Source organism: Cryptomeria japonica, chromosome 8 (genome assembly GCF_030272615.1).
Source record: "Cryptomeria japonica chromosome 8, Sugi_1.0, whole genome shotgun sequence".
Taxonomy (NCBI): domain Eukaryota; kingdom Viridiplantae; phylum Streptophyta; class Pinopsida; order Cupressales; family Cupressaceae; genus Cryptomeria; species Cryptomeria japonica.
In genome coordinates, this window is record NC_081412.1 from 314,348,796 (window position 1) to 314,359,972 (window position 11,177).

The window sequence follows — 11,177 nt, forward strand, 5'->3', positions numbered from 1 at the left end:
TAATTATAATATCATCTTCACTATGTTTAATATACAAGTTAGGATCATTTTTACTTCTAATAAAGCCTTGAGAAAGAAAGAATTCATTAATCTTTGAATACCACTCCCTAGGAGATTGCTTTAATCCATAAATTGATTTCTTTAATTTACAAACTAAGTGTGCATTACCTTCTTTAATAAAACTAGGAGGTTGAGACATATAAATTTCCTCATGTAAATCACCATTAAGAAAAGCACTTTTAACATCCATTTGGTGAATAGGCCAATTCATTCTAGAAGCTAAAGAAAGCACAAGTTTAATTGTAGGCATTTTAGCAACAGGAGCAAAAGTTTCAGTATAATCTAAGCCTTCAATTTGAGAAAAACCTCTAGCAACTAATCTAGCTTTAAATTTACTAACTTGATTATTAGCATTCAATTTAGTTTTATAAAGCCACTTGCAAGAAACAAGATTTTTACCATGAGGCAAGGGAACTAAATCCCAAGTTTGGTTAGAAGTTAAAGTATCATATTCTTCCTTCATTGCTTTTTGCCAATGTGGTTGATTTTTAGCTTGATCAAATGTTTTAGGATCATTAGAATTCATAATAGTAGTCATTAAAGCATAATTACAATAATTAACTCTCCTAGCTTGAAGTTTATCCATTCTAGCTAAGTATTCATCACTATCTTGAATTAAAGATTTAAACCATTTAGGTCTTCTTTTAGAAGTAATGGATTCATCACTAGAAGAAGAGTCATGAGGAGTAGAGTTATTATTATCATCATCACTATCACTAGAAGGAATAGAAAGAGATGCATTAGGAGTAGGGTTAAGAGAAGGAGGTTGGTCCTCCACAAGCACAACTTTGCTTTGAGCAAGTTTATCATCCTCTACTTTAGAACAATCATGAATGCCTTTTTCTGCAATACAAACATCTCTTGCAACTTTTACCTTGTTAGTAATAGGATTGTAAACTCTATAACCTTTAGTATTTTCATCATAACCAACAAAAATAAATGGAGAAGATTTAGCATCTAATTTTTTTCGTTTCTCCTTAGGTTTGTGAGCATAAGCTATGGAACCAAAAATTCTTAAATTCTGCAAATTAGGCTTTCTACCAGACCAAGCTTCTTCAGGAGTTTTATCCTTTAAGGCTTTGGTAGGTGTTCTATTAATTAAATAAGTTGCACAAGCCATAGCTTCAGCCCAAAACTTGTAATCCATATTTTTAGCATGCAATAAACATCTAGCCATTTCAACAATTGTCCTATGCTTCCGTTCCGCCACACCATTTTGTTGTGGTGTATAAGGAACGGTAAGCTCATGTTTAATTCCAAAAGATTTCAAATAAGAAATAAATGCATTATTGACATATTCTCTTCCATTGTCAGTACGAAGAATCTTAATTTTAGAACCAGATTGCCTTTCTACAAACATATGAAATTCAATAAACACATCAAGCACTTGATCCTTACTATGAAGGAAATATATCCATGTTCTCCTTGAAAAATCATCAACAAAGGTAAGTGCATACCTTGAACCTTGGATGGAGGGATTCTCCATGGGACCCAAGAGATCACTATGAACTAGATGCAATTTAGTGTATGCCCTCCAAGATTGACCATGAGGAAAGGGTTCCCTATGCATCTTACCACTCATGCAACCATTGCAAACAATTTGAGAAGGAACAATACTAGGCAATCCATCAACCATATTTGCTTTTTGCATCAATGAAATATAATCAGAATTGAGATGGCCAAGTCTTTCATGCCATATAGTAAAATCAACAGTAGTAAGCAAAGAATACTTTGGAGGAGCAAATTCATAGAACTTGAATAAGTTATCACTATCCATTTTAGCAGTAGCAATAAAATGATTAGTGTTTGGATCAATGATATAACATATGCCCCTATAAAAGTTAATCTTATAATCTTGACAAAGTTTAGGAACTGAAATCAAATTTGATTTTAATTCAGGAACATAAAGAACATCATGTAATTTCCCATTAGGAACATTCACATCACCAATAGCTTCAACTTTACAACTATGATTATTAGCTAATTGAACAGGAATATTAAAAGTATCGGGATGCAAAGATTCAAAACATTCTTTATGAGAAGTAACATGTTGAGATGCACCAGAATCAATAATCCACTCAAGTGGTTGAGAAACATTATAAGTACATGTAAATGCATGACGAGATGAATTACCATTATTATTACCTTTCTTATAATGAGGTTTATGTTGATTATTTTGATTATTTTGATTCATGGGCTTTTTACCATTTTGTTTCTTAAAACAATTATTAGTAATATGTCCATCTTTCCCACAATATGTGCAATGGGGTCTTGTTTGAGAATTATTCCTTTGATTATTGTACGTATTATTATGATTATTATTATGAGAATTGTTGTGATAGGATTTAGAATGAGATTGATAATTAGAAGATTTGTGATTATTATTATGATTATTATTGTGATTATGATTATGTTTATTATTATTGGATCTAAAATTATTATTATGATTTTGATTTTTAGACATAAAAGCATGTTCACTACTTTTAAGAGTACCAAATTGAATTAATTTAGCTTCCTCTTGACGCAATAAATTACGAAAAATATCATATGTTAATTGAGTAGCTAAGCTAGGAATAGCAAGTTGAGCATGAATATTCGTAATAAATTGTTGAAATTGACGAGGAAGACATTTTTTAAGAATAAGATGAATTAAACGTAAATCAGCTAGAGTAACTCCTAAACCAGTTAATTGACTATTAACAGAATCAAACTTTAATAAGAATTCATCCATAGTTTTAAAATCCGTATACCTTAGATCTTCAAGTTGATCTTGAAGTTGAATTTTTCGGGATTCATTTGAGCTATCATAAGTTGTTTTTAAAATTTCCCAAGCTTCATGCGCTTTTGTACAATTTCCAATTAAAACATACAAATCAGGAACCATTGAAATACCAATTAAACCAAGTGCTTCCTCATTTTGAGCCTTCCATCTATCTAGGTCGGCTTGAGGAGCAGTTGTAGCGGGTTCAAAGGTTTTATCAGTCGCAACATCCAAAAGATGCTTGAAACGAAAAATAAAAGAAATATGTGTTTTCCATGAATGATAATTGGAACTATTTAATTTAATTTCCGGAATTAATGTAGACATGATAGCAAAATAATGAACAAATTATGCTTAATATTGAAAAAAATGCCCTCTTGGATTAAAATGAAAAAAAATAAATTTAACCTCCGTGATTAAAAACTAACCAAATTTGATTAAAAAAAAAAAATTTAAAAATATTTATGAAAAAGTTTTCAAAACTTTATGATTATCTAAAAAATGTTATATTAAAAAACTTTAATTAAAAAAAACTATTAAATTACTTTAATTTTAAAAAATTAAAAAACTTGTTAACTTTATTATGTGAAAGAGTCTTAAAATAAACTAAAGGAAACTTTCATATATGTGAGAGAATCTTAAAAATAAATTTAACTTTTTAATCTATATAAACCTGTATAACTTTGGAAAGAAACCTTCAATTAAACTTTATACTAGTTAAATGTTATAATATAGACAAAACTTTTTAAGATTCGAATGAATGATAATGAAAAGAAAAGAAACGGTTATGCACTGAGTTCTACAGTCTACTTCTGAATTCGGTAGAAGAGAACAGATACATTACAAATAGTAATCCACTTATAAAACTTTATTCTAACGTATGTAACTTGTATCCAATTTATTAATTTTTATTTTTTTAAAACTGTGGAAAAACGTAACAAAAAGATAGAGCTGGGAACTAAATATGAATGCGTTACAGAGAAATAAATAAATACGTTACAAGCAGAAACAAAGATGTTAATTGTAAAGATACAGACATAAACGTTATGTTAAAGAAGTCGTTATAGAATGACAAGACAAAGATGTGAGGGCAGGGAGAGAATAAAGTGATAAAATTTGGGGAGAATAATGCTTGCAGAGACGTTATACAGGAATGGTCAAGGAGTGTTACAGAGACAAAGACCACGTAAAGCAAACAAAACAGTCTTAAAAAAACTGCAGGAATAATTATAGAGAATGGAACAAAGAAGGCACAGAGATGCTAGAAAGACCATGCAAGGTAAACAAAATGCAGAATCCACAGAGGTGTTATGCTTAGTGCAAACGCATTATAAGCTACAAATAAGTTATGACTTCAGAGAAACTCAATGATCTGAATACAAACTTGTTATATTGAATATGAGAAGGAGAGACAAAGCCTATACACAAAATAGATTAAGAATGAAAACCCACGCAAACTACAACAAATATAAACACAGAAATTAGAAGAGATTAATGCTAGATGACAATAAACATGCATAGAGATAACAAAAACTTCAACTTTACCAAATATGAATACAAAAAAGAAAACTAGAATAGCTGTAGGCGAGAAAAAAGTTAGAACCTGCAAACAAAGTCGAGATTCAATTTAATGCTTTTAGAGGGTTCACATTTCCTGCTCAGGTTCGCTTTCGTATTCATAAAGACTGCTTACCATTGGGTGAAGATATTTTCAAGAAAGCAATCAAAGATAACTACAATGAGAAGAACAAATTTAAGTTTGAGCTTAATCCTCAACAGGTGAAGAGACGTTGAAGTTTTAGATAAAGTATCTCTAAAAAAATATAAACAGAAAGTTACAGATTAGATTTGAAATCAAAAGATAACTAAGGAGAGAAAGTTATAGATTAGATTTGAAATATAAATAGAAGAGGCAAAATATAATAGAGATATAAGAATACACAGATATCAAAGCTAAAGATAATGGTTATTCTGATAAGAACAACTATTAAAAACTTAAATTTTTCCTCTCAAAGAAACAAATTATGAGAACTAATGCAATGTAATAATAAATCAGATTTGGCGGCAAGCCGACCAAATAGATTAAGGAGGCTGAGTTTGGCGGTAAACCTTCCAAACTATTCACACTGAAAAAACCAGAAACTTTGGCGGCAAGCCTTCCAAAGACACAAATTTAAACCAGCAAGAAGAAACTTTGGCGGCAAGCCTTCCAAAGCCCTTTTTTTTTTTTTAATAAAAAACTAGAATAGAAGATTAAACCTACAGGCAAACTTGTTAACAAGTTTGAAAAAAAAGTTAAAATCTGAAACCAAAACCTGCACAATAGAAAATATTAGAAAAAGAACTTCTTCTCCTCTCAAGAATGCCTCCAACAAGGTGAACTCCACAGAATGGTAACCTTCATCAATGTCAACTTAAAACAAGGATTAGAAACCTGCTCTGATACCATGAAAGGAAATACAAGAGCAAGGAAAGAAAAATAAAATTCAAGAAAGTTTTATTGATGAAGTAAATGTTACCAAGAGAAAAGCAAAAAACCTTGGAGCATCACCCAAATGTGAAGAAGAGAGGCACAAGAACTTTTGAAAGGGGAAAAGCAAAGAAAAACCCCTTGTGATATTATGAATGAGGCAATGCCTAAAATGAGAGAGAGAGAGGGAGTAAGAAGCTCTTTACAATATTGTCATTAAGAAGAAATGAGAGAGGAGACATCTCTTAAATAGAGATGAGGAGAGGAGTTACAAAGTAACTCCCAAATCTATGAATGCCACCATTCATAAAATGTGTGTGCCATGTGTCCACATCCTCTTATGGAGGAAATCTAATATTCCTTAATAAAGGAAAATAAAAGAAATGACTTGTCCTCACACATGTACTAGAGGACAAATTACATGTAGGAATTCCAAAGGAATATCCTAAACTAAATACAAATAAACCTAAGCTAAGTAAAGATTAAATATTCTAACATGTATCATAAGTCCCACCGGGTGGTGTAAAGTATGTAAATTGTGTATTGATATTCGACTGAGCTGAGCTAGTTGTCCCTTGATTCATATTTTTGCCACTGTAGGTGGATCCAACCGAAACTGAAGGTTGAATTATATTGGCTGAAGCAGTGTTTTGAGCTATAATAGCTTGCATTGTTACGTTGGGCATTGTATGGGATGTAATATTAGTACTTGTTGATGCCACTTTTAACTATGTTGAAGTTGTAGTAGCTTGAGTATTTTGAGATACACCCTGGGTTGATGTAGAAAATGTTTCTTGAGTCTATGTAACAATAGGCACTTGAGGAACATTTTGATTCAATGTCACAATTGGTGGCAATATTGTGGAAATGTCCACCCCTAGAGGTAAATTGGCCCCATTTTGGACTAAGAGTGTGAGATATTTATATCTATCATTGTTGATGAGGGAGTTGAGGATCATAAGTATTGTTGGATCTTGTTGGGCTGCTTCCAATTCTTCTTTTGTCAAATTATGTTGTATCTCATCAATGGAAGGTAGCATGTTTGTGTTTGTTGATAAGGTTGCGTATCTCCAACACTATGTTTGTTGATTTGTGGATAGATTCATGTTGCATGTGGGGTTAACCGAAGGGTCATTGTTAGGGTCCATCTAATGTTTTGCCTTTTGATCATGTGTTAATGGCATGAATGTTATTCCAAAGTGATCTTGACTCTTTAAGACTCTCTAAAATGCAAATGCAAGACTCAACTAAATGCAAGGTCCTATAAAGACACACTATTGAAACCGACCATCTCTTTTCAAACCCATGCAGCTAAGTATGCTTCTAAGACTCTCGAAAGACTAAAATACAATCTATGAATGAAGACTCACTACCAAGGATTTTGGAATTCAAACACAAGGCTTTCAGCGTATTGCCAAAATGCTTCTAGTTCTACCTCTTCTTTGATTTTATTTTTCAGGTCTATGTCAATTTGTACTGACTTCCGAACTTCATCATCTATGATAGCTTGAACTATGTCGTATTGGTCTTGCTCAACTATCAACTCCTCAGCAAGAATATTCAAATCATCAATTATTTCTAATTGAACATTGTTTGGCCAGAGATTGGGTTACTCAAATGGGAATTTACCATCTCCTTTCAAACCCATATGTTAAAGACTACAATGCAGACTATGTAAAACATAGGAATGATTGACACTTTTCTTTAAGAACTCTAACAAGGATTTAGAAACTTTGTTGTGGTCTTTTTGACCAATTGTCTTATGGCTTCCTTTTGAGCTACCTTTTTAATCTTTTTCCTCAATTTTTCATCAAGATGAATAGACTTCCAGATCTCATTGTGTATGACAGTTTCAACTATGTTGTACTAGGCACGATTAACTTTTAATTTCCAAGCGAGGTTGTCCAAACTATCAATTATTTCTATTTGGTCGTTGTTTGGCCCAAGATCAGGTTGTTCAATTAAAAATTCAGCGTCTCCTTTCAGACCCATGTTCATAGGTATGCTTCTAAGACTCTAATGCAATAATGAATTCTATATGAGTGGATGCAAACTTGATTGAACACTACTCTTTTGTGATGTGAGGAGTTGTGCAAGGAATTTGTGTAATATGACAATACTAAAGGAATATGGATGAACAAAATGCTTAGGACTTAAGATCACTTGAAAATGCCTTGTTTTCCATTGCTAGAGTGTTGCAAAAGTTTGAGTTTGGCGTTGATATTTAAACTTGACCTTGTTGATGTTGAAACTTGACCTTGTTGATGTTGAAACTTGAATTTGTTGAGGTTTTGATCTTGTTGATGTTGAAACTTGACTTTGTTGGGTTTTTTATCTTGTTGAACTTTGGTATTGTAAAAACACAATAGCAAGAAACGAAAAAAATCTTAGACATAAAGAGCACTTGTTTGAAGGACTTTTTCAAATCCCTATGAATGTTAAGATCTTTTTCATGACCCCATTTTGTTTTCAATAGTATTTTTGGAAATTCAATATCACATCAAGCAGACTCTCCTAAGGTCAAAAGGTCACAAGTATTACCACAGCCCACATCTTGATACTCTGTCAGCTCAAACAACCCTGTCACACCCTAGGGTGTGCAAATTTTTTTCCCTTCTTTCCGGAAATTAGACCAAAGAAGATCGCTCCTCAATTGGCCCATTATCCTAGGAGATATATGGTGAGTGTCTTGGGGGCAGATTCTTCCCCACCCTTGCACTATGATAATCCAAGTGTCTAGTTACTGCCTCGGTTTGGCCTCTATTGCTATGGGTTTTAGTAAAGGCTTATGTTCGAAGATACCCTTTGAAGTCGCACAAGCACAATTGAGGCATGTAGCCCAACAAAGTACCAAGAAAGATGTAGTCATGGAATTGTGATTGAGACCTCAATGCCCTACAAAGTGCTCGATATGAGATAAACTCAAATATGCTTTGTCTCCTGAGATTTTCATCTCAAAAGGTGATTTGATTATAGTGAGTTAGAATACTTGGCTTTAGCCGTACTCACTTGGGTCATTCCCTTCACACTAGCCCCCTCAAGGAAACCCAGGAAGGCAGACCCTCTAAAGGATGTAAGTACAGAAATTAAATGAAAGCGTAAAATAAGAGAGCCTGGTTTTTTTATCACTCATTTAAGGGGAGAGCATAATACCTATCACTTCAAAGACATGTGAAATAGAATCCTATTTATCCCCTCATTGCAATGATTCTTTACTCTAAGTGAAGATATTTCTCCACATAGGTATTGTATTCATTTTTAATCCTCATAGCAATTTATGAAGTAAAGAAAATATTTTTGTTTTGTTCTTTTTAAAAGCACCAAAAGAAAGTTTTCTACTCTAACCCTGTAGATGAAAATGATGTTATTGGACACATGGTGGGCTATCCAGCCTATTTTTCCCTCAGTTACAGAGCTTTGTGTTTTTACAATCAGAGAGTAATCTTGAAAAAAATCAGTAAATATCAAAGACAGAGTGAAGAAAATATCAACTTGCAATTGCGAATTAACTACTAATAAAATGTGAATTACCTACTAATCAAGTGTGAATTACTGTGTTGTAAATTATAAATTACTGTGATATCAATTATGAACTGATCTCTGGGCAACTGTGTATCACTATTATGTCAATTGCGGATCAGTTAACAAACATAGTTTAATTTAGACAGAAGTATAAGACATAAGAGACAAGCTTATTCCACGATGATGTCACTCCAGATCACATGACCCTTCACTTCAATGTCATCATAAAATTTAATTTTGGCAAGGAATCGATCAATGTTCTATGGTATTGAGTGATTGCCTCTCCCTCTTCAATTTCACGAAGTTGTCTTTCTACCTTTAGAAGCCCTTCGTATGTTCTTTGTTCTCTTCTATGTTGTCTTGCCCTCCTGGCACCTGAAATTTTGAAAGTCACCTTTCCTGCCATCAGATTAGATACATTTTATGCAAAAAATATGAATTTTCTAGGATTTAAAGATATTTATGACTTAGGTGTGCAAGACCAATTAATTAATAAACGACAAGAAAAAAATTATTTTTGACCCCTTCTGACAATTGTGGATCATTTTTAGCAATTGTGAAACATTTTAATAGTAATTGCAAGACATTTAAACATCAATTGCAAACTGATATTAGCAAGTGCAAATTTTTCACTGTCAATTGCGGACCTGCATTTTTTGGGCTCGTACGGATCTGCAAAAACAAAAAGTGAAGGTTAAATCTGATCTTTCAAGTCGGGTTCACCATTGTTTCCATGCTTGAAAATGTGTTGAATATTGATTAGAGAAAAAGGCAATCACGAATCTATCTAATTAAAACATACAAACATGTGTAATGAAAATAATAAATATTAATGAAAATGGAAGAAATTAAACTAAATTAAGAAACTCCCTATTCCATATTTTGCTTCCATTGTTCTTCTCCAAGTCGCTTTTTGATGGCTCTCAAGTATTGCACTAGGATTTCCTGCATAGATTAGCAACTATTTTGAAGACTGTGATCTAGCTTGAAAATGAGAAAAGAGATTGAATTTATAGATTTTCAACACAGAAGGGGTGAGAATTTGAACTCAAGTGTTGATTGATAGATAACTAAAATTGATTGATCAGTGAACTCAATAGATTGATCTGTTAAAATAGTTGATTGATTTGTTAACTCATTTGATTGGGGAGACAACTAAATAGATTGGCTAGTGGACTGAATAGATTAGTCAGTTGACTAAATTGATTGAGAGATGGCTGATTAGATGGATTAGAAGATTGAATTGATTGATTAGTTAGAAAAAGTTGATTTTGAGTGAAAATGGGTGATTGAAGAGTTAACTGAGTTAACTAATTAGTTAACGAATTTGATCAATCAGTTTGATGTCAACATGTATTGTAGGATTTTGAAATTTAATTTAATTTTCATTTTGAATTTCGATTTGAATTTCGACTTTCGAATGCTGAAATTCACATTTGGTGAAATGTTAATTTGGAATCAATGAAATTAATTGAAATGATATGAAATTCGAATTTAGGGAAAATGTGAAATGAAATTAGATGAAATTAATTAGAATTAGAATTTGGGGAATTGGAAGAAAATTAATTGATTTAAATAATTCAAAAGACATTATTTAAACATTAGAAATGGAATTTAATTAAATAATAAAGATTATTTAACTGATGAAAATGTCACAATTAATTAAATAAATAATATTTGATTAATATGTAGAAGAGGATTAACTGATTAAATTGATTTGAGAATGGAAATTGAATAATTAGAAATGTTGAATGTGATGATCAGAAGAAATAATTACTTTAATCAAATAATTAAATAATTACTTAATTAATTAGATGAATAATTAGTGTGTGATTGATGAGATATTTTTAGGTGTCTACACTTGGCTCTCTTCCATGAAAGCGATCGCTTCTACTATTCATAAGTGTTTGAAATTTTCTCATAATGATAAAAACATAATTGTTAATCATAGCATATTTCAACCTAACATGAAGCATGGGGATGTTTGTATTGATTATTTTTGGTCCAAACAATTCCAGCCTCTTCAACCTAGAAGTGATGCTCTCTCTAGATCATATCAAAACTGGAAAAATGAAATGATTTTGAAATCGAGTAAACCTAGAAATCCAACACTTAGCATTCCTCTTGATGATCATCCCCTTCTTGAAGATGAGATTATTCTTCCCCTTAAGGAACGAAATAATCTTCTTCCTAAAGAGGCACCTATTACTTCTCTTAAAGGGAAAAGTATCATTTCTCCTAAGAAAATAAATATTCTTCCTTCTCCTATGGATAAGTTCATCCTTCCTCCCAAAGGTAGAAAAACTCTTCCTCCTAAACATAAATCTATTCCTCCTAAGGCTAGACCTATCCCTCATCCTCATG